This window comes from Megascapheus bottae, chromosome 37 (assembly GCF_031878675.1).
Source record: "Megascapheus bottae isolate mThoBot1 chromosome 37, mThoBot2.hap1, whole genome shotgun sequence".
Classification (NCBI taxonomy): domain Eukaryota; kingdom Metazoa; phylum Chordata; class Mammalia; order Rodentia; family Geomyidae; genus Megascapheus; species Megascapheus bottae.
Genome location: NC_143545.1, coordinates 5,179,360 through 5,202,892, shown reverse-complemented (window position 1 = coordinate 5,202,892; position 23,533 = coordinate 5,179,360). Strand labels below are relative to the sequence as shown.

At 43.4% G+C, this 23,533-nt stretch overlaps 2 non-coding genes across 2 annotated transcripts; one reads left to right on the top strand and one right to left on the bottom strand.

Moving 5' to 3' along the window:
• The first annotated feature begins 630 nt into the window (after positions 1-630).
• LOC150042140 (U6 spliceosomal RNA) lies at positions 631-736 on the top strand. The gene has a single exon (XR_016533690.1). It is a non-coding gene; the product is annotated as a U6 spliceosomal RNA (small nuclear RNA).
• Positions 737-15,919: 15,183 nt separating this feature from the next.
• On the bottom strand, positions 15,920-16,020 carry LOC150042139 (U6 spliceosomal RNA). The gene has a single exon (XR_016533688.1). It is a non-coding gene; the product is annotated as a U6 spliceosomal RNA (small nuclear RNA).
• Between the last annotated feature and the right edge of the window lie 7,513 nt (positions 16,021-23,533).

Below are 23,533 nucleotides of genomic sequence, written 5' to 3'. Positions count from 1 at the left end.
CTTCGTGTCTGGCTTTTTGCTGGTTAATTGTAAGTAGAGGCTCATGGCCTATTTTGTTCAAGCTGGTTTCAAGCCTCAAACCTCAGATCTGAGCCTCCTGAGTAGCTAGGATTATAGACCTGAACGCCAGGGCCTGCCAAAATCTGATTTTGAACCTGGGATGTGTGAGACAAGTGTAGAGAGGACTCTGAAGAAAGATTACGGAACAGAAGCTGCTTTGGTGTTAAAGAATTTAGACTTGGCTGGGAATGTGGTTTAATGGCATAGTACCTGCCTAGCATGCACGAAGTCCTGGGTTCTAGTCCACAGTACTAAATACACAGAAAAAGCTGGGAGTGGTAGAGTTCTAGCTTTGAGCAGAAGCAGCTCAGGGATAGTGCCAAGGTCCTGAGTTCAAGCTCTAGAAATGGCCCCAAAGAATTTAGGCTCAAAATAAAACAGTCATAGTAAAAGAACATAATGAAGAAAAGTTTCCATAAAAGAAATCCCTGGACACTGGTGGCTCACACCTGTAATCCCAGCAACTCAGGAGGCTGAGATCCGAGGAGCACAGTTCAAAGCCAGCCCAGGCTAATCTGTGAAACTCATATCTCCAATGAACTCAAAAAGCTGGATGTGGAGCTATGGCCATTGCTTTCACGGGTGGTACAGATTCTAAAAATGGAACAATACAGAGAAGAATAGTATGGCTCCTGTAAAGGATCACGTGCAAATTTGTGACAAGTTCTGTGTGTCTGTGTGTTGGGGAGGGGCTCTTTCACTCTGGGCCTGGGTGCTGTCCCTGAGCTCTTTAGCTCAAGGCTACCGTCCTACCCCTTGAGCCACAGAGTCTGTTCCAGTTTTCTAGTGGTTAATTGGAAATAAGAGTCGCACAGTCCCTAGGCCTTTAGTGCCCGGGCTGGCTTTGAACCACGATCCTCAGATCTCAGCCTCCTGAGCAGCTAGGATTACAGGTGTGAGCCACCATATCCGGCGAGTCCCATGTTTTTAAAAACGTTTTAAATCGTTATTATAAAGGTGATGTACAGAAGGGTAACAGTTATATAAGTCGGATATATGTAAATCCATTTCATTTTGGAAAATGTTGTGCCTTTACTCCCAGTATCTCCCCTCCTATCTCCACCCTCAAATTATTTTTATTTATTTATTTGTTTATTTATTTTGTGGGTCATGGGGCTTGAACTAGGCCTAGTCACTGTTCCTGAGCTCTTCAGCTCAAGGCTACCACTCTACCCTTGAGCCAAGCCCCACTTCCCATTTTCTAGAGGTTAATTGGAGATAAGAGTCTCAGGTCCTTTTGTGCCCGGGCTGGCTTGGAATCTTGATGCTCAGATCTCAATCTCTTGAGTAGCTAGGATTACAGGCGTGAGCCACCGTGCCTGGCCACTTATTATTATTATTATTATTATTATTATTATTATTATTATTTTGCTAGTCCTGGGCTTGAGCTCAGGGCCTGAGCACTGTCCTTGGACTTTCTCAAGGCTAGAGCTCTACCACTTGAGCCTCAGCACCACTTCCAGCTTTTTTTTTTCTATGTATTTGGTACCAAGGAATCGAATCCAGGTCTCTGTGCATACTAGGCAAGCACTCTACCATTAGGCCAAATTCCCGGCCCGACTCATTATTTTTTAAGATAAAGAAAAGAGGTAGAGCTCTAGCTTTGAGGAGAAAAATCCATACACAACCACAAAGCCTTGAGTTTAATTTTCTTTTCTTTTTCTGCCAGTCATGAGGCTTGAACTCAGGGCCTGAGCACTGTCCTTGGGCTTTCTCAAGGCTAGAGTTCTTCCACTTGAGCCACAGCACCACTTTCAGCTTTTTCTATGTATGTGATATAGAGGAATCGAACCTGGGTCTTTATGCATGCTAGGCTGGCACTCTACCACTAGGCCAAACTCCTGGTCCAAGGCTATGACTTTAATCCCCAGAACTGGCACTAGAAAAAAATAATCATGAAGAAGGAGGAGGAGGAAGAGGAGGGAGCATAGGAGGAAAAGGAGAAGAAGGAAAAGGATAGGAAATGTTTTGATCACTTTGTGTGATTCAGATGTATGCTTGCAATCTTTAATCATAAAAGCCCTCATTTCCATTTACACACAGCAGGGCATCTGAGTTCAGAGAAGTCATGTGTTAAGGTCATAAATACCAGAGCCAGGATTAGAACCCACAGCACCAGTAAGCCCACAATATTTCCATGCGAACAGCTGTCTTGGGAGAGAAGAGGTTTAACCTGGGCGTGACTGAGTAGAAATGGCATTTTCTTCCAACAGTGGGGTTCAGCATGCAAATAAAGCATAACTAGAAAGGCAAAAAAGAGAAATGAGAAAGGGAGATGAGCAGACACAGCCACCTGTTGCTTTCTAGCTGAAGAAGTCTCTCATGAAAACCAGTGAAAAAGCAAACACTCAGACAGACACCCAGGATTCCCGCTTGTAATCCTGGCTACTCAAGAAGCTGAGAGCTGAGGAGCGTGGTTCAAAGCTAGCCCAAGCAAAACAAAAAAAAAGGTCCCTAAGACACTTATGTCCAATCCATCAGCTAAAAAGCTAGAGATGGAGCTGGGGTTCAAGTGGTAGGATACCAGCCTCATGTGATAAAGCTAAGGGACAGCACGAAGGCCCAGAGTTCAAGCCTCAGTACACACACACACACACACACACACACACAAATGCAAATGAAGTTTCACGCACACAAATGCAAATGAAGTTTCATAGAAATCGGCAATTTTTAAAACAACAGAGCACGTAGGGAAGGACACTCAGGCCGGAAGTATGGTTATTATGCAGAACACAGAGAGCTAAAGCTGAGTATAATGTACAGTCCAGCACAGCTCCGATGCTAAGTATTGGGTGTGCTTGTTTGCATAGGAGGAAGCTGTGGCATGAGAGTGCTAGCTGCCCTGCCTGGGGTCTCTGAACTTTTAGAATCCAGGTGTCTAACTCTAAAACTAGTCTCCTTCATATACTATACACCCTTTTTAAAAATTCCATTAATTCATTCATTCATTTTTGGTATAGTTACTAAAGCTTGAACTCAGGGCCTGGGGGCTATTCTTTAGCTATTTTATTCAAAGCTGGCCTTCTACCATTTGAGCCACACCTCCACTCTGGCTTTTTGGGTGGATCATTGGAGATAAGAGTCTCAAGAACTTTCTTACCCCAGGCTGACTTTGAACCATGATCCTCAGAACTCAGTCTCCTGAGTAGCTAGGATGAGAGGTGTGAGCTCCAGTGGTATGTCTGGGGTGTCCAAAACTGGTGAAAATATCTGATTAAAGTTCCTATGTTGTTCTATATAGCTTTACCTTGTTCTGTATAGGCGGCTCTTTTCAAACATCGTGTGTGTGTGTGTGTGTGTGTGTGTGTGTGTGTGTGTGTGTGTGTGTGTGTGTGTGTTGGTTTTGACAGATTGACCTGTGAGGGGAATGACATAATTTAAGTGTGACACCAGCCTTGGGCTCAGGATGGAGCCAGGCAATCTTCAAAGTCAGCAGAGTAGCCTCAAGGCCAACGCTCTGCTGTGAATTCATTTAGCCCCTCAGGCTCCAGGATTGCCAACCTGCAAGAAACAAAGCTGCTAGACCAGGTAGAAGCTCAAACAACACATCAGGCTTGCAGTGAGTTTAGGCTTATGCCACAAATGAGACTTGAACCGAGGACCTGGGCACTGTTCCTTAGCTCTCTCTATCACTTGAATTACAGCTCCATTTCTGGTTTTTTTGGTGGTTCCTTGAAGATAAGAGCTTCATAGACTTTCCTACCCGGGCTGGATTTGAACCTGGGTCCTCCGATCTCAGGCTTTCTGAGTAGCTGGAATTTTAGGTATAAACCACAGTACCCAGCTTCAGGTAGAAGACCTTGAAGATCTCCATGAATTCTCTATCTCCCCACCGTTCCTCTTCTTTCTTTCTTTTTTCTAATCCTGCCTTTGGAAATCCTTTCTTCTTACCTTAGGAAGGATATAGACTTAGCTCACTCTCATCTGCACCACAATACCTTCAGGAAGACTTCCCAAGATGCCATTCCAGACTAGTCTGTAGCAGTAGTTGTGTGTGTGTGTGTGTGTGTGTGTGTGTGTGTGTGTGTGTCTGTGTGTCTGTGTCTGTGTCTGTGTGTGTGTGGGGGGGGGGTATGTGTATTGGTACTGGGCCTTGATGCTGTTTCTGAGCTTTTTCCACTGAAGATTAGTGTTCTTGGGTTTGGAGGCATGGCTCAGTAAATAGAGCCAATGAGCAAAAGTGTCAGGTCCCAGACCAAAAACAAAAGAAAAAAAAAAAAAAAGGAAACAAGAGACAAGCTCTTTACTACTTGAGCCACACTTTCCCTTCCAGCATTTTTCTAGTTCATTGGCCATAAGAGACTCAGATTTTCCTGCCCTAGCTGGCTTGAACCACAGGATTGCAGGCATGAACAATGATCCTCTGCAAATTTGTTACAAAACCAGAAAGGGCCAGCTAGGTTCTACTGAGGTGACTGGCCAGAGTGTGTGTGCAGGCACCCAGGAAGGGTTGTCTTTCAGTAGGCACCACTCTGTCTCCAGCTGATAACTAGAAATCTTTTTGATTTTATATCTAGGATTCCTGGCCTTGTCCACTGCAAGCAGCATTTCACCAGCCGGAGCAAGACATAGCCAGTGGAATACTTTTACATGATTGTAGTGATACAGAACACCCTTGCTGGACAGTGGTTAGGACTCAGAAGCACTGAGAGAAGTGTCTGGAGTCAGGATATTGTATTGTTCAACTGAGAGAAGCAAGGTCTGCCAATTAGAAGCTAGGACTGCCAATCAGGGATAGATCTGCCATTCAAAAGCCAGGACTGTAGATCAGAAGCTGGGACTGCCAATCAGGAGGTAGAATGCAGATCAGAAGCTGGGACTGCCAATCAGGAGGTAGGATGCAGATCAGAAGCTGGGATTACCAATCAGGAGGTAGAATGCAGATCAGAAGCTGGGCCTGCCAATCAGGAGGTGGGACTTCAGATCGGAAGTTGGGATTACCAATCAGGAGGTAGGATGCAGATCAGAAGCTGGGACTGCCAATCAGGAGGTAGGATGCAGATCAGAAGCTGGGACTGCCAATCAGGAGGTGGGACTTCAGATCAGAAGCTGGGATTGCCAATCAGAAGCTAGGACTGCTAATCAAAAGCTTGGCCAAGCCACACCCCTCTTTTTTTCTATTAGCTTTTATTGAGATTCCTCAGGGCGCATCTCTATATAACCAGCTCTAGAGACCACTTTCTCCTAGGGTTAGACTGGCTTCTGGGCCAGGAAGCAGTGAGGCCATCAGGTATGACCCTGACTTTTGACAAGGCGGAGAGCTCTCACCCAGCCTTGGGCTGGAGGAGAAGCCAGGCATCTTCCAAGACAGCATGGAGACCCAAGGCTAACCCTTCCCAATCAGGTAATAGGCCCTTAGGCTCTGAGGATGTTAAACCACAACATAGGAACAAGAGTGGTAGGGAGGCAGAAAATCCAAGCATCACTCCAGGCCTATGGACTACCTCAGAGGTCCCCCTCATCCCAGGAGGACTGGAAACACAGATGTGTGCCACTTTGTAGCTGTCTCATCCGGAAATAAGATTCGGGAGTCAGTGCCCCGTGCAGCTACCATCAGTTCTGTCTTTCTGGCTCATGAAGCTGTCCCAAGATGCTACCGTGTTAAGAAGTAGGAGTCAGGTACTCAAAGCCCGTGCCTGCAATACTAGCTACTCAGAAGGCTGAGATTTGAGGATCACAGTTCCAGGCCAGTGATGGGAATCTGCTTGGTTCTCAGAACTCTCTGTATTCAGGAGATCTTCCTGAAAATCTTCCACCCAATTTCCAGCCCAGAATCTTAATCTAAATCAGAATCTTAATCTAAATCTTAATCCACTTCCCCACCCCCACCCCCAGGTGATAGGCTGCCTACATTTCTAGAAGCAGAAGGTTCTAGGTTCCTAGATCTGCCAGATCTGCACCACAACATAAAGAGACTCTTGGAACCCTCAACTACCTGCAATCCTGTCCCCTCCCATCCCATCCTGCCACTCTTTGAACCCTCAAGCTCCCTGGGACCCTGCCCCTAACCATAACCCTATTTCAGCCCTTCCACCCTTGCTGCTATTACACCATATTTCATGTCTCCTGACTCTCCTCAGGTTCCTTTTCAACTTTTCACTGACGTTGATTTGTCTTCTGCTCTTTCTTTATACTCATATCCTCATGATTCAGTTTCCTAACAGCCAGCTCAGACAGGAAAAAGTTGTGAGATTCTCATCTCCAATTAATCATTAAAACACCGAAAGCGGCGATGTGGTTCAAGTGGTAGACTACAGTGCCAACTCAGAGTGGAAAAAGCTAAAAAGCAGTGCCCAAGTCCAGAGTTCAAGTCCCAGTTCTGGCACCACAAGAAGAAATAGAGAAAAGAAGAAGAAGAAGAAGAAGAAGAAGAAGAAGAAGAAGAAGAAGAAGAAGAAGAAGAAGAAGAAGAAGAAGAAGAAGAAGAAGATGAAGAAGAAGAAGAAGAGGAGGAAGAGGAAGAGGAAGAGGAAGAGGAAGAAGAGAAAGAAAGAAAGAGAAAGGAAAGAGGGAGATCGAAAGGGAAGGAGGGAGGGAGGGAAAGAAGGAAGAAAGGAAGGAAAAGAAGTAAAGGAAGGAAGGAAAGAGAAAGAGGAAGAGAGGGAGGAAAGAAGAAAAGGAGGGAAGGAAGGGAGGGAGGGAAGGAGGGAAAAGGAAGAAAAGAAATGGGGAGATCCCTAGGTTGATTAAGTTTACAGACTTGGGAAGGCTCAGTGTATGGAATCAATTGTACATGATCCTTTCATTCTCCTCATCAGAGAACAGAATCCTAGGTGCTGAATATAAAATATGGATACTGGGTCTGACTGTCGCCATCTTGCCAACATGGCAGAAATCAAGTCTAGCTGGCAACACCTGGGCTTCTTGGTGGATGAAGGTGTAATCGCACCCCCTGGTGGTGGGTGTGCCTGAGTTCTCAGAGGCAGGGCAGGACTTGGGTAATAAGCTACTGGACTTGCCAGACCCTATGCCATGACTCCAGAGACTCCTCGAGCTCTCCAACTCCCGTGACCCTGCCTCCTGATCATGAGAGGTTGCTACACCTGTTCTCTTGATGTGCCTTTGGAGATGATTCTGCAGATCCAAGCGACCCTCTTCCAGCCAGCAGTGTCTGGTACTGAGGGCAGGAATGGGAAATCTGAGCTCAGAGCCTGGGAAACACACAGGAGTCAGATCTGTCCTGGAAGGGACAGGCATTGTTCAGACTGCTCTGGGCTGGGAAGGACACAATTTTGATAGAAGGAAACCACTAGCATAGGATATGCCATGGACTGTGATGTCGAATGTTTTATCAAGAGAAAGAAAATAGGCTGAGAGGGCCGGGAGTTTGGCCTAGTGGTAGAGTGCTTGCCTAGCATGCACGAAGACCCGGGTTCGATTCCTTGGTATCACATACATAGAAAAACGCTGGAAGTGGTGCTGAGGCTCAAGTGGTAGAGCTCTAGCCTTGAGAAAGTCCAAGGACAGCGCTCAGGCCCTGAGCCCAAGCCCAAGACTGGCAAAAAAAAGAAAAGAAAAGAAAAGAAAAGAAAATAGGCTGAGAATGTGGCTTAGTGGTACAGTGCTTGCCTAGCATGCATAAAGCCCTGGGTTTGATTCCTCAGTACCACATACACAGAACAAGCCAGAAGTGGTGCTGTGGCTCAAATGGTAGAGCACCAGCCTTGAGCAAAAGAAGCTCAGGGACAGGGCCCAGGCCCTGGTTGGTTTTTGTTTGTTTTTTAATTAGCCAGAAAAGAAAGAGCAAGAGAAAGAAAATAGAAAAATGGACACTTGATATATATTCTTCATTTGATTTTACCCTGGGCGTTTACTTTCAAATATAGAAATTTTTGTTTGTTTATGTCAGTATTAAAGCTTGAACTCAAGGGCCTGGCCAGTTTCCCTTGGCCTTGTCACCCACGGTTGGTGCTCTATTACTTGAACCAAAATTCTACTTCCAGAATTTTGGTATTTAATTGGAGACAAGAGTTTCATAGTCTATTCTGCCCAGGCTGGTTTTAAGTTATGATCTTCAGTTCTCAGCTTTCTGAGAACTGGTATACAGGCATGAACCACCAGTGCCCAGGCTCCTAATTTATTTTATTTCACATTTTTATCAGTAGTGGGACTTGAACTCAGGGCCTGTTCCTGAAGTTTTGTGCACAACTTTAGCACCCTGTCACTTGAGCCACAGGATTATTTCCAGCCTTTTTGGTAGTCAATTGGAGATAAAGAGTCTCAAGGACTTTCCTGCCAAGGCTGGCTTTGAACCATGAACCTCGTAGCTGGAAACTTCTTGAATAGCTGGGATTATAGGCATGTGCCACCAGTGACTAGTTTTAAAGCCAAGTCAGAACCCCCATCTAAACATTCAAATACTGTTTTGCAGGGAAAATTACTCTAATTCTACAATAACTGTCAGAACAAACATATCTTTACATCAACTGCTGTCAGTTATTTTGAGAAATTATGTGAGAAGCCACAATTCAATCTGAATGATATACACATATCACTGGTTTATTGGTTTCTCTGATGAAAAATTAGAGGGTGTAATTTTCACTCCTGCAATCCCAGCTACTTAGCAGAATTTTATTCGTCGTCAGGATAATCATACTGTGTGATTTGCAGAGAAATCAGTGAAGTAAGTCAAACTCTGAGAGGAAAGAACACATGTCATCTCACATGTGAAAGTTATATCTAAGATATTAAGATATCCAAAACATATACCATGTTATATGCATGTATGTATTTAGTCACACACACACACGCACAAACGTGTTCACGTGTTCATTAAAATATGGTATACTTACAGAAGGATTCCAATCATGTAAGTCCTTCGAACAGTTGACTCAACAGTTTAACAAAACAAATGACGGGAAGCTGGGATTTGTGGTGTCTTGGGGGGGGGGTGAGATCAGGGGAGGGGGACATGAATGGAGAGAGGGAGGATTGGGAGAACTCAGCCCTAATATTCAAAGTCCATCTGTGAAAATGGAACCAGGGAGCTTGAGGGGATGGTGGGGTGTGGAGAGATGAGGGGTAACATTGTATTACGACTTCTTCAACACTATATCTGGCTAAGAAAGTCAGTGAGACTTTTCTCTTCCCTGAACCACCAAAAAAGCCAGAAGTAAAGCTTACTAGTCATGAGCAAAAAAGCTTAGGAACAGTGCCCAGGCCCTCAGTTCAAGCCCCAGGACTGCCTCCCTCCCCTGCCCCCCCCAAAATCCTTTTTACCTTGTGCCTTATCTTGCTTTAGCTATTATTTGTAAGGAATTCTCCTGAAAGTTTTTGCTCAGATCTCCCCTTCCCTCTCCTCACCACCTCCCTGTTAATTCTGGCCTTGAGCTCAGGGTCTCTGAGCTCTAATACTTTGAACCATAGTGCCACTTCCAGTTTTCTGATGGTTGATTGGAGAGGCCCTTGGACTTCCGTGCCCAGGCTGGCTTTGAACTGTAATCCTCAGATCTCAACCTCCTAAGTAGCTAGGATTATAGTTGTAAGCCAGTGGCATCCAGCTTCCACTCTATCTTAATACATGAATGATACCTTGCTATTGTTAAGATTGACCATTAGGGATGGAACTAGAAAAAAATGTCAGGCTCGGAGAGACAATAGGGGCATGCTTTTTCCCATTCCCCTCCATAAATGGATGCTACATCTAAAATACAAACATGCAGCCCCGTGCTGGTGACTCATACCTGTCATTCCAGCTACTCATGAGGCTGAGATCCGAGGATCTCAGTTTAAAGCCTGTGAAATTCTTATCCTCAACGAGCCACCAAAAAAAAAAAAATAACATATACAGAGCTTTATGCATTTATGGACAAACAAATTGACTAAAGGATAGTATACTTAGGTGAGGAATATAAAGGTGTAACTTCTCTGACAGTGGATGAATGGTTTATTAAAGTGAATGCAAACAAATGGAAGAAAAGCTGGGGAAAAATGGAAGGGAGCGACATGGATCAAGGTAGATTGCACTCATAACCTGATAGATGGAATTATAATCTCTTTGTACAACTCCTTAAGAATGCAAATAAAAAATCCTATTAAAAAACAAAGAACAAAGTGCATATCCATAATCTTAGCTCCTATCCATAATCCTAGCTACTCAGAGGGCTGAGAGAGGGGGATTGCAGGGTGAAGCTAGCCCAGGCAGAAAAGTCCACGAGACCCTTATCTCCAGTTAAGTAGCAAAAGGCTGGAAGTGGAGGTGTGGCTCAAATGGTAGCAGGAGCATGAAGTCCCTGAGTTCAAGCCCCAGGACACACTTCCTGGTTTCTGGTGGTTCATTGGAAATAAAAGTCTCATGGACTTCCTTTTTTTTTCTTTTGCCAGTCCTGGGCTTGAACTCAGGGCCTGAGCCCTGTCCTTGGGTTTTCTCAAGGCTAGAGCTCTACCACTTGAACCACAGCACCACTTCTGGCTTTTTTTTATGTATGTGGTACTGAAGAATCGAACCCGGGTCTTTGTGCATGCTAGGCAAGCACTCTACTACTAGGCCACACTCCTGGCCCCTCTCATGGACTTTCTTATCAGGCCTGGCTTCCAACCATGATTCTCAGATCTCAGTCTCCTGAGTAGCTGGAATTACAGTTGTGAGCCACCAGTACCCCCAGCTTAAAGAAGATTTTTTTTTTTGTCAGTCCTGGGGCTTGGCTTGAACTCAGGGCCTGGGCACTGTCCTTGGACACTTTTTGCTCAAGGCTAGAGCTCTACCACTTAAACCACAACTCCACTTCTGGCTTTTTCTGAGTATGTGGTACTGAGGAATCGAACCCAGGGCTTCATGCATGGTAGGGGAGCACTCTACTTCTAGGCCACGCTCCTGGCCCCAAAGAAGAATGTTTAAACAACTATTTTCCTTTGAAAAATTCTTAACATGTAGTTGGATTCAGAACTGGGGTTGAGACTTCCTCGTGTCTTAACATGGAGAAGGAATTTAGAAGACCTGGATGCTGGTGGCTGGTGGAGGCTGAGACGTAAGGATTGAAGTCCAAAATCCTGGAAAGGAAAGTCCATGAGACTCTTGCCTTCAGTTAACTGGTAAAAAAAAAAAAAAAGCTGGAAGTGGAGCTGTGGCTCAAGAAGTAGGGCAGTAGCCTTGAGCTGAAGAGCTTAGGGACAATGCCCAGGCCCAGAGTTCAAGTCCCATATCCGACAAAAAAAAAATAAAAAATCTCAGGGACTCTAGGAATGTGGCTTAATGGTAGAGTGTTTACCTAGCATACATGAGGCCCTGGGTTCAACTCCTTGGTACCACATAAAAATTTACAAAAATTAAATTAATTGGAACAGTCTCAGGGACAGTGCCACACACACACACACACACACACACACACACACACACACACACACACAGAATTTAGAATAATTCTGGCAACTGGCATAACCCACCTGCAAATCTTAGTCTCAAATTGTCTGCCAGGACCTGGAAAAAAAAGTTTTTCTTTATAAGATACTCATTGTCCTGCTTCATCTACCCAGGTCCTGTGGCTTGAATGCCAGCTAACCCCAAACCTTTCAGATTTTGAAAATAATCTCTTAAGGGTGATATTTTTATGCATCTGTATTTTAACTGGCACTGCTTTCCTTATAGGTATTGTAATTGAAATATTTTTAGTTTTGTACTTATGTCCTGAAGCAATTGAATCATCCAGCGCACAATTCATCAAATGAAGAAAGAAAAAATAACAACAAAAGGTGAAGGAACTGATGGTCTTTTTGTCTCATACAGTGGTGGACAACTCCAAACTGCTTAATAAATATTAATTGAGGGACACAAAGCCCTTGAGGCAGGGGACAAGGAATGGAAAGTTTGCTTTCCTGTCTGAGTCACCCCTGGCTCAGTTGTCCTCTGTTTCACAACCCACTACAGGAAATAATCTCTTGTTCTTCATTCTTATGCCCGAGACCCAGAAAGAAATGCAGACAGATTAGTTTAATAATTGTCTTTGTGTTTGCAGGTGGCAACTAGCCAGAGGAAGAATTAGAATGCAATGTGTTTGGTGAGGAAATACTCAGGTTAGACATCTGTGGAGATTCCCGCCTGGGTGTTTTTCTTGTTCCAAGTAGTCTCAACAGAGTTGACACAGGCGCTCAGTGGACTTTAAAGTAGACAATTGCTATGCGTGGTGATACATGCCTGTAATCACAGATTCTTTACAGAGAGAAATAGGAGGATTGCTTCTGAAGAAAATCCAGAGGCCTTGAGTTCAAACTCTCATTCTGTGTGTGTGTCTCTCTCTCTCATTTAATTATCCATCCACTCACACATCATCTGTTTAGTATTTATCATCAATCTATACCCGCTGATTATCTAATTATCCACCAAGCATCTATCAATCATCTATTATGTATCTGTTATCAATCTATCATCTATCCATCTCTCTATTATCTAGCTACTCATCTGTCTATCTATCTATCATCTATCTATATACCTATTATCTATGTATCTATTTATCTAACTACCTATCTATTCCCTATGTGACTATGTATATCTATCTGCCATCTATTTATCCATCCAGTCATCTATAACTTACCTATCTTCTATCTGTGTACCTCTACCTCCTATCTATCACCTATTTTATCATCTATCATCTAATTATCTAATTATCATCTATCTAATGATCCATCCTTATGTCATCTATCCATCTGTCTCTATAACACACGTGTATGTTGTGAATGGCCAGAGATCAAGAACCTTGGCAGTCTTAATTTAATAATTATATGATCTCATGATCAACACTGTGCCTTAACAGAAACTTAAGCAATTACAAACTACCCAAGGTGTCGCCCCCACCCCTTTCTCCTCCCGAAACTAACTGCAGTGCATTCATTGAGAGACACAGGCAGCTCATAGCCTTTATGCAGTAATCTTTAGAATCTTCTGGAACAGAATAGAGACCAACAAGCCAAAGGTCTCCGATTTTCTGTAGCTTGTGAGCTAAACAGGAAATTTTTTTTTCACATTTTAAATGGTTGAAACAAAAATGAAAAGAGAATAACATTTCCTGACACATAGGACACAAAGTAAGTTCTGGTTTCCTATAAAACTTTATATCAATATTCCTTTTCATCTATTTGAAACATCCCACTGAACTCCAGCCTGCAAGAGGTAAACATCAAAGAAAGTCATGGTTTAAGGCCATCCACGGGCAAAAGGGAACAAGAGCGCCAGCTCACGGCTCATGCTTGGCATTCTAGCTTACTCAGGAGGCTAGACTCTGAGGACTGACGTTCAAAGCCAGCCAGGCAGGAAAGTCTATACAAATCTCATCTCCAATTAACTAGCAAAAAGGTTGGATGTGGAGCTGTCATTCAAATGACAGAGCACCAACCTGGAGCTAAAAAGCTCAGTGACGGTAGCCAGGCTGAGTTCAAGCCTCAGGGTGTACACACACACACACACACACACACACACACACACACACACACACACTTTAATAAGAGCTCCACCTCAACATACCAGCACCTGGTTTTCTGTACTGTTTAAAGAAATATCATTTTTTTTCATTGCCATTTTGTTTTGTTTGTTTGTTGGTGCCAGTCCTGGGCTTGAACTCATGGCCTAGGTACTGTCCCTTAGTTTTGTTTAAAAAAATCTTTTAATTCAAGGCTAGCATTCTAACACTTCAGCCACAGCTCTTCTTCTACCTTTCAGTAATTTCAGTGGAGATAAGAATCACATGGACTTTTCTGCTTGGGCTGGCTTCGAACCATGATCTTCAGATCTCAGCCTCCTGAGTAGCTGGGATTTCAGGCTTGAGCTTTTTTTTGTTTGTTTTCTGGTCCTGGGGCTTGAATTCTGGGCTTTGGCTCTGTGCCTTAGCTATTTAGCTCAAGGCTAGAGCTCTACCACTAGAGCCACAATGTCACTTCCTATTTTCTAGTGGTTCATTGCAGATAAGAGTCTCATAGACTTTCCTGGACCAGGCTGGCTTTGAACTGTGATCCTCCAATCTCAGCCTCCTGAGTAGCTAGGATTACAAGTGTGACCCACCAGGGCCTGGATTTTCTTTTTACTTTTTTTTTTTTTTTTTTTGCCAGTCCTGGGGCTTGATCTCAGGGTCTGGGCACTGTCCTTGGACACCTTTTGCTCTAGGCTAGCGCACTGCCACTTGAGCCATAGCACCATTTTGGCTTTTTCTGTGTATATGATACTGAGGAATCGAACCCAGGGCTTCATGCATGCTAGGCGAGTACTCTACCACTAGGCTATGCTCTAGGTTCCTCTTTTTACTTTTTTTATGGTCATTTTGGTTGAGTATTACAAAGAAGTCCAGGCAAAATGAGATATGTGCCGACATCATCTTATATCAGAAATCTGTGATATTTCTCTCAGAAAACTATTTTCAACACTGATGGACAAAGCTCTCCTGTTATCTTCATGTTTATTGTCAGTGAACTCAGAAATAAAATCTCAGTACATCAAAATATATTGCCTTTCTAATTTTTATCATTGAGATTTCTGTATTAAGTTTAGGAAAACATTTTCTTTTAATGTAACAGTCTGGGATATAGAAGCCAGAATTTGTGTGGTTAAAATAATTTTAAAGAGGAAATAGCCAGGGTTTCATTGATTACTAAGAAAATACAAATGCCTTATTTATAATCGCGTACAAATAAAACAACAACAAACCTGGAGACTTCCTTGCAGTAGCTGTGAAAAATGTCAGACAACAGCCAGGCAGCATAGCTAATGCCTGTAATTAACGCTACACAGAAAACGGAGATCTAAGCACCCCTGCGATGAACTAATTATCTCCAATTAATCACTAAAAAGCCAATGTGGTCCAAGTAGTAGAATGCCAGCCTTCAGTAGAAAAAGCACAGGGACAGCTCTCAGTCCCTGAGTTCAAGTCCCAATACTGGCACAAAAGAAAAAAAAATGTCAGGCATTGTGAAAGTTGTTCTCACATTTTCACCACATTATTGTATACTCTTGGTCTTAACAGATAAACATTATAAGTAGACATTTTGTATGACATATTATAGACACATGAATGGATGAGTTAAGAAAAAACTATGCCAGTACTAGATCTTGAACTCAAGTCTGGAAACTCTGGCTTGGCTTTTTCCACTGAAGGCTGCTGCTCTACCACTTGAGCCACATTTCCACTTTGACCTTTTGACTGGTTCACTGGAGACAAAAGGCTCATGGATTTTTCTGCCCCTGACCAGGCTGGTTTCAAACTAGAGTTCTCAGATCTCATTATCTGGGGTAGCTGGGATTCTTAGTTTAGCCAATTCTTACTTTAGCCTACTGTGTGTGTGTGTGTGTGTGTGTGTGTGTGTGTGTGTGTGTGTGTGTGTGTACAGGCACATTATGCCCTATTCATAATGACGTATTTATTTGGAGTGGTATTTCCTTCTATGGAAGGGACACTGTTGGTTGGGATTAAAGTGTAGGTGCTACCTGGTTTTCTGCTGGTTCTCAGAAGCTGCTTTCCAAGCTCACACCCAGCATGTCCTCACCAGAGCCAGGGCCAGGGCCAGGGCTAGAACCAGAGCCAAAACCGGAAACAGAGCCAGAGCTAGAGCCAGAACTAGAACCAAGACTAGAGCCAGAGCCAGAACCAGAACTAGAACCAGGACCAGAGCCAGAACTGAAACTAGAGCCAGAGCCAGAACCAGAACTAGGGCTTGAGCCAGAACCAGGACCAGAGCCAGAACCAGAGCCAGAACCAGGGCTAAAGCCAGAACCAGAGCTAGAACCAGAACCAGAGCCAGAGCCAGAACCAGAACCAGAACCAGGGCTAGAACCAGAGCCAGAACCAGAGTGCCAGCAGGATAGCCTGGGCCTGGGAAAGCGGATGCATGTATATGTCCTATATTTCTGCACTTCCTTTTGTCAAACATGTTTTTATCTTTTTCTTTGATGGAATGCCTCGGGAACTTGCACGTCATCCTTGCACAGGGGCCATGCTAATCTTCTCAGTGGCATGCCCATTTTACTATATGCACTGCCCATGCCAGCATGGCTTCTCTACTTCCACCTCCTGGGGATAAGAAGGAAGGAAGGAAAGAAAGAGGAAAGGCAGGAAGGAAGCAAGGAGGGAAGAATGAGGGAAAGAAGATAAAATGAGAGAAAGAAAGTATTGAGAAAGGGAAGAAGGAAGGAAGGAAAAAAAGAAAAAAACGGGAAAATGGAAAGGGAGGAAAAAAGAAAAAACAAGAAGAGAAAGAGAGCAAGAAAAAGAGAGGGGGAAAGGAAGAGAGAAGAAAAGAAAGGACGGAAGAAAGGGAGAGAGGAAAGAAAGAAGGGAAAAACAAAGGGTTTTAAAGGAAGGAAATTACGCAGTAGGCCCTTGAAAGTTTAAATATGAATCATGAGCCAAAGATCTCATGTTCAGGTTCTGAATATTTTTTCCATATTTTTTATTGTAATTAAAAGAAGGGTTACATTATATTTACCAGATAGAGGGTCCATTACTTCACATACATTGATACCCTTTCTCATGTTTTGGTCCCCATTTCCCTCCCCCAACCTCCTGAATATTTTTTCCAGGTTTGGCACAACCTGTCAGTGAAATTGTTTGACACACAAGTAATATAGTGTCCTGACACCTCTAGACCTCGTGTGCTTGCAGAATCTTTTTTTTTTTTTTGTCACTCATGGTTTTCTGGTGGGTCATTGGAGATAAGTCTCATGGGTATGGACTTCCTGTCCAAGCTGGTTTTGAACTGTCATCTTCAGATCTCAGCCTCTTGGGATGGCAGATGTGAACCACTGGCCTTCAACAGTATGTGCATAATTTTGTGTAAAGGAAAGGTGTCACCTCAAAATATTTTGCCCTGTCACCTAAAAATATTCTGTCCTGTCACCTCAAAATATTCGGCAAGGAGCATAAATATGCACACGCACACACACACACACACACACACACACACACACACACGCACATCTTATACAGAGAATCTTTCGTTTTATTTTTGTGCCAGTCCTGGGGCCTTGAACTCAGAACCCTGTGATCTCACTTGCCTTTTATGTTCAAGGCTGGCACTCTACCACCTGAGCTACTCTTGAGGCTAAAATCCGAGGAACCTAGTTCAAAGCTAGTCCAGGCACAAAAAATCTATGCAACTCCTATCTCCAATGAACCACCATAAACAAAAAATACACACACACAAAAAGCCAGAAATGAAGCTGTGGCTGTAATGGTAGAGAATCATCCATGAGGAAAAAGCCACATGAGAACATGAGGCCTCCATTTCAAGCCTCAGTCCAAGCACCAAGAACAAAAACAAACAAACAAAAAACCCAACCCACAAAAATACCCCACACCAAAAACAAAGCCCCACACAAAAACAATGACAAACAAGCAAAATCTTCACGTCTCAAACTTGGTAGCAACTCAAGCCAGGTTCATGCTGGGTATTTCCAGAAGATTCAATTTCCATCCTCACTTAAGTTACTTGAATGAAAAATATCATGAGCTCTGTAAAGATCTTATTCAGTTTCTTAAATTAAGTGTAGAATTTACTTTTTTTTCTCTTTCAGCCAAAGTAACAGCTTTGAGCCAACTTACCCCATATCAATTGGGGAAAGTTTGTATTTGATCCATGGCTGTGTTTGTTAGAATTCTGTGTTATCTTTGTTTTGGAGGCTTGCTGAACAGCAAAGGAATAAGAGTATAAAAGCTATATTATTATTTAGGACCAATCTTGATAGACGATAAGAAATTGACTCTTAATAGGCTCCCTCTCCATATCTTATTATTGAGGGCATAAAATATCATCATTGTTTTCTGAGTGGTAATTTTCAAATGGGGGTTTATTAGACTGTGTCTGAAAACCACAATTTCTCTAGGAGCTCCAGGTCAGCTTACAGAAGGTGGTTTTCTAGGCCATGTTATCTAGAAGCCTATGATTGCAAAAACAATGTGACTAAATTTAGACTAAACTTTGGTTGTCTTTTATTTTTCTGTTTTTTTTTCTTTTTTTGGGGGGGGGGCGCAATTCAAGTGTCACTAGGTTTGTGGCATAGATAAATTTATCCAGGGAGTTTGTCCAGCCATAAACAAAACTGGCTATGTGGGGGTTTCTCATCAAAGTCACGAGTAAGCAGAGGACAAAACAAAAAACAAATCAGGAAACTTGTAAACAAAAATTAAAGCCCGGATTCTAGGCATTCACACATGGACTGTCCCTTTTCAAGTGGATTGACGCCAGTGGTTTGCCAGCTTCAAGATTCCCTTCCTGATGTAGAGAAAGATCTTTATCATATTGACTTAGTGAACTTCATGGAAAGCCAGACACCTGTAGCTCACACCTGTAATCCCGGCTATTCAGGTAAGATGAGATATGAGGTTCACACAGTTCAAAGCCTGCCTGGCCAGGAAAGTCCATGAGACTCTTAACTCCAATTAACTAGCCAAAGGCCAAAAATCAGGATGAGGTTCAAGAGATACAGTACCAACTTTGAGCATTAGAGTTAATGGATAGTTTCCAGGTCCTGAGTTCAAGCCTCAGTACCCGCGGCAAGAACAAGCAAAGTTTTGTGAAGTTTTGGAAGGCATTCGACTTGCACAGTGCTACTGTCGAGCTAAGTATTTTTGTGCATTGCTTTCCTGAGAATATCTTTTAAACATTGTATATCACATAGTCCTCCTCCCCTTCCCCTCCTCCTCTTCTTCTTCCTCTTCCCCTCCTCCTCCTCTTCCTCTTCCCCTCCTCCTCCTCCTCCTTCTTCTTCTTCTTCTTCTTCTTCCTATTATTATTATTATTTATTATTATTATTATATTTTTGCCAGTCCTGGGGCTTTAACTCAGTGCCTTGAGTGCACTGTCCTTGGGCTTTCTCAAGGCTAGCTCTGCCACTTGAACCACAGCACCATTTCTGGCTTTTTCTATGTATATGGTACCAAGGAATTGAACCTGGGTCTTCATGCTGGCTAGGCAAGCACTCTACCACTAGGCCAAACTCCCAGCCCCTCATTATCTTTAACATGCTTATACGTGTTTAATTATCTTTAAGTAGTTGTACAAGGAGGTCACAATTCTCCCTGTCAATTTATGGGTAGAATACGTCTTGAGCCAGCTGCTGGTGGTTTACACTTATAATAATCCCAGCTATTCAAGGTGGCTGAGATCTGAGGATTGTGGTTCGAAGCCAGCCAAGGCAGAGAAGTTCCTGTGAGACTCTTATCTCAAAAACTGAAAGTAGAATTATGGATCAAAGTGGTAGAGCACCTCTCTTGGGAGAAAGAGCTCAACAGTAGCACGTAGGCCCTGAGTTCAAGCCCCAGGACTGACAAAAAAAAAATTGGAATGAATCTTGAGGCTTGCCACATTATTTTCTAAAATAATCTATAGTAAAAAAAAATTCTATGTGTGTGTGTGTGTGTGTGTGTGTGTGCGTGCTGGGTCTTCAGCTCAGGGCTTGGATCTGTCCCTAAACATTTTTTATTCAAAGTGGGCACCCTAGTACTTAATTTACACCTCCACTTCTGGCTTTTTGGTGGTTAACTGGAGATGAGAGTTTCCCAGACTGTCTTGCCTGGGCTGGCTTTGAACCATGATCCTTAGATCTCAGCCTCCTGAATAGCTGGGATTCAGGCATGAGACTCTAAACTGGACTCTAAACTACTTTAGAGCGCATAGCTCCACTTTCAGCTTTTGTGGTACTTTATTAGATATAAGCATCTCAAGGACTTTACTGTTCAGGCTGACATCGAACCAGATGCTCAGATCTCAGTCTTTGAATAGCTGGGATTGCAGGTGTGAGTTCCCAATGTGAGGCTCTAAAATTAGAGCCTTGGGCTCTCCTTGGGCTTTCAAGGCTAGAGCTCTACCACTTGAGCCACAATACCACTTCCAGCTTTTTCTATGTATGTGGTACCAAGGAATGGAACCTGGGTCTTTGTGGATGCTAGGCAATCACTCTACCACTAGGTCACACTTCTGGTCTCCTCTTTTTCTCCCCCACCACTTTTTTCCTTCCTTCTTAAAGTTGAAGACAATGGCTTGAGTCTTCACTAGACATCAAAGTCGTCTTCAGAACCCTTGAATTGTGCTGCTGCCATGTGCCAGCCCTTTCCAGATTTAGAATCCTGAGAGAAAAGTCTTTGTCATATGTATTTAAAAAGCTTCCTGGGTGATTCTGTCACACAGCTCGGGGCAAGAACATGAACTTAACCTGTGAAGCTTTGCAAGATTTCTTCCATCATTTCTTTGATCTTAGTGTAGAACATCTGACCATTCTCACCAAACTTTCTGACAAAACAAAATTATCTTAGCAGCACAGAAAGAAAAGACAACTAATCTCTGCGAATCTGATCTAGGGAGAATTGATCCCTAAATCAAGTGCATATTTGCTACTCAGGAAGGTGAGATCTGAAGATCACAGTTCAGAACCAACCCAGGGAGAAAAGTCTGTGAGACTTTTATCTCCAATGAGCCAGCAAAAAAAAAAACAAAAAAAAGCCAGAAGTGGAGTTGTGACTCAAGTGGTAAGAACCAGCCATGAGTAAAAAAGCTAAAGGATCCAAATGCCAGTGGCTCACAGTTATAGTCTTAGCTACTCAAGAGGCTGAGATCTGAGGATTGTGGTTCAAAGCCAGCCTGGGCAGAAATGTCCCTGAGAGACTCTTTTTTTTTTTTTTTGCCAGTCCTGGGCTTGAGCTCAGGGCCTGAGCACTGTCCTTGGACTTTCTCAAGGCTAGAGCTCTACCATTTGAGCCTCAGCACCACTTCCGGCTTTTTTCTATGTATGTGGTACCGAGGAATCGAACCCGGGTCTTCATGCATGCTAGGCAAGCACTTTAACCACTAGGCCAAACTCCCGGCCCCCCTGGGAGACTCTTATCTCTAAGTAATTATTCAACAATGGCAAGTAATGCTGTGGCTCAAGGTGACAGAGAGCTAGATAGCCTTATGCAAAAATGCTCAGAGACAGCCTCCAGGCCCTGAGTTCAAGTCTCATGACCTAAATAAAAAGCTAAAGCTACTGGAGACTGGTGGCTCACACCTGTAATCCTGGCTACCCAGGAGGTTGAGGCCTGGAGGATCAAAGCCAGTCCAGGGAGAAAAGTCTGTGAGGTTCTTACCTCCAATTAATCACCAGAAAACCAGAAATGGCATGGTGGTTTAAAATGATAAAGCCACAGTCTTGAGCAGAAAAACACATGGACAGTGTCCAGGCCCTGCAATGGATCCAAAAACAAAGAAAAAGGAAAAAAGAAAGGGGGTGGCAAGAGTTTGGCCTCATGGTAGAGTGCTTGCCTAGCATGCACAAAGACTCGGGTTCGATTCTTCAGTACCACATACACAGAAAAGCCAGCAGTGGTGCTGTGGTTCAAGTGGTAGAGCGCTAGCCTTGAGAAAACCCAAGGACAGTGTCCAGGCCTTGAGTTCACTCCCCAGGATTGGGGCTGGGGGAGCTAAGGGACAACATCCAGGCCCTGAGTTCAAATCTCACACACAGAGTAAGATGAGAAAGAAGTATCTTGAAGGTGTGCAAATAGGGAAAGAAACAAAGATTGGGTAAAGAGGTGAGGAAGTCTGAGACAATGATTTATGTGCATGGCATCGTCTCAGAGATAAATAACCACAAGCACACTGTGTGAAAAGCCAACTGCCATGTAGAGTCTCTGATTCATCAAGTACAGCTGCCATGTCCGGGCCTGTCTGCCCTGGAGAAGAACTTTGACCCTTGCATCTTGCTCTGTTTTGTGTATGATTTTATGCTACCAGCGTGTCACATTTTACCTTTCCAAGATCCTCTGTCTGTCTGTCTGTCTGTCTGTCTGCAGGCACATCCTACAGAGTCACGGGGCAATATACAGTAAGAATAAGATGCCTTTGTCACCTGTGTATGTGTGTGGGGTGAGGGTGCATGGGGGCTGGCAGTGGGATTTGAACTCAGGGCCTTGAGTACTGGCTGGGCATTCTCCCTCAAGACTGGTGCTCTGCTACTTGAGCCACAACTCCACTGCCAGCTTTTGGCTTGTGAGATAAGGGTCTCACAGACTTTCCTGCCCAGGCTGGCTTTGAACTTTGAGCCTCAGATCTCAGCTTCGTGACTAGCTAGGATGATAAAGATGAGCGACCATCCCCCAGCTTCAGATAATTTTGAGATGTAGGCTAAAGAATGTTCTAAGTATAAGGAACTAGTTGCATGTGATATTTTTATTGGTATAAATACAGCTCAGTTAAAAGTGGAGCAGATTAGCAAATAGCACTATGCATTTTACCATAGACCAAATTGCTAAAGCCATTGTAAACAGACACCTTATAAAATATTTATCCTGCCTTAGAATCACTTTATGTTTTTCCCACCTAATTTGACCAAAAATATCTTGTGATGTCATATTCCTGTCTTTTGGTTTCTTTCTTTTTTTTTTTTTTTTTAGAGATGAAATCATTCCTTGCTTTTCACTTAATCGAGTTTTCTTTTATTCCTGTAGATACAAAAGAGTCTTCTAGCTCTTATCGCCAATTAACCAGCAAAAAGCCCAAAGAGTAGCTATAGCTCAAGTAAATGGGAAAAAGGATGGACGAATGCAGCCTCCCTCTCTCCTTCCTTCCTTCCTTCCTTCCTTCCTTCCTTCCTTCCTTCCTTCCTTCCTCCCTCCCTCCCTCCCTCCCTCCCTCCCTCCCTCCCTCCCTCCCTCCCTTCCTTCCTTCCTTCCTTCCTTCCTTCCTTCCTTCCTTCCTTCCTTCCTTCCTTCCTTCCTTCCTCTCTTGCCCGGGGCTTGAACTCAGAGCCTGGGCTCTGTCCCTCAGCTCTTTAGCTCTAACAGTACCACTTGAGCTGCAGCACCACTTCTAGCTTTTTGTGAGTAGATATGCATCTCACAGACTTTTCTGCCCAAGTTGGATTTGAACCATGATCTTCAGATCTCAGCCTCCAGAGCAGCTAGGATTACAGGGAACCATGTTTTTGTGTTTTTTTTGTTGTTTGTTTTTTGTTTTGTTTTTTTTTTGGCCAATCTAAGATTCTGAATCCTTGAAATATGTTAGTGTAATGGTTATTTCTAGTTGAATTTCCTAAGGACCTTTTGCTAATGACACTACTTCTGAAGACTTATTTGCTACTCTGTTTGGAACTGGTGTCACATAAATACTTCAGAAGAAGGCAAAGGAAGAAAAGATTCCCTGTGATTTGATTCTGTTCCCTAGAGGATCAAAAATGGTATTGAACTTTTTATTCATGACTCAAGCCCAGGTTCGAATTTACAATCCATCAGTTCTGAGTTATAAAAGCAGCCAAGAGAATCAGAAAACTTCATGTGCATTGCCTTTGCCTTTTCCCTGGTAAGATAAATATCTGAAGAAGTTATTGCTGAGTGTTAACACAGGGACATCATACTTTGTGAATAATAAAAAAAAGGAAAGAAAAGCCCCAGCTAGGTTCTGTGAAACTTTGTGACTGACAGTGATTTTTGCCCATATAAAGGACTAGTAAATAGTAAAGAGAGAGCATTCTCATAATATCCATGTGTGCCTGTGTGTATAAGGACTGGGGCTTGAACTCAGGGTTTCA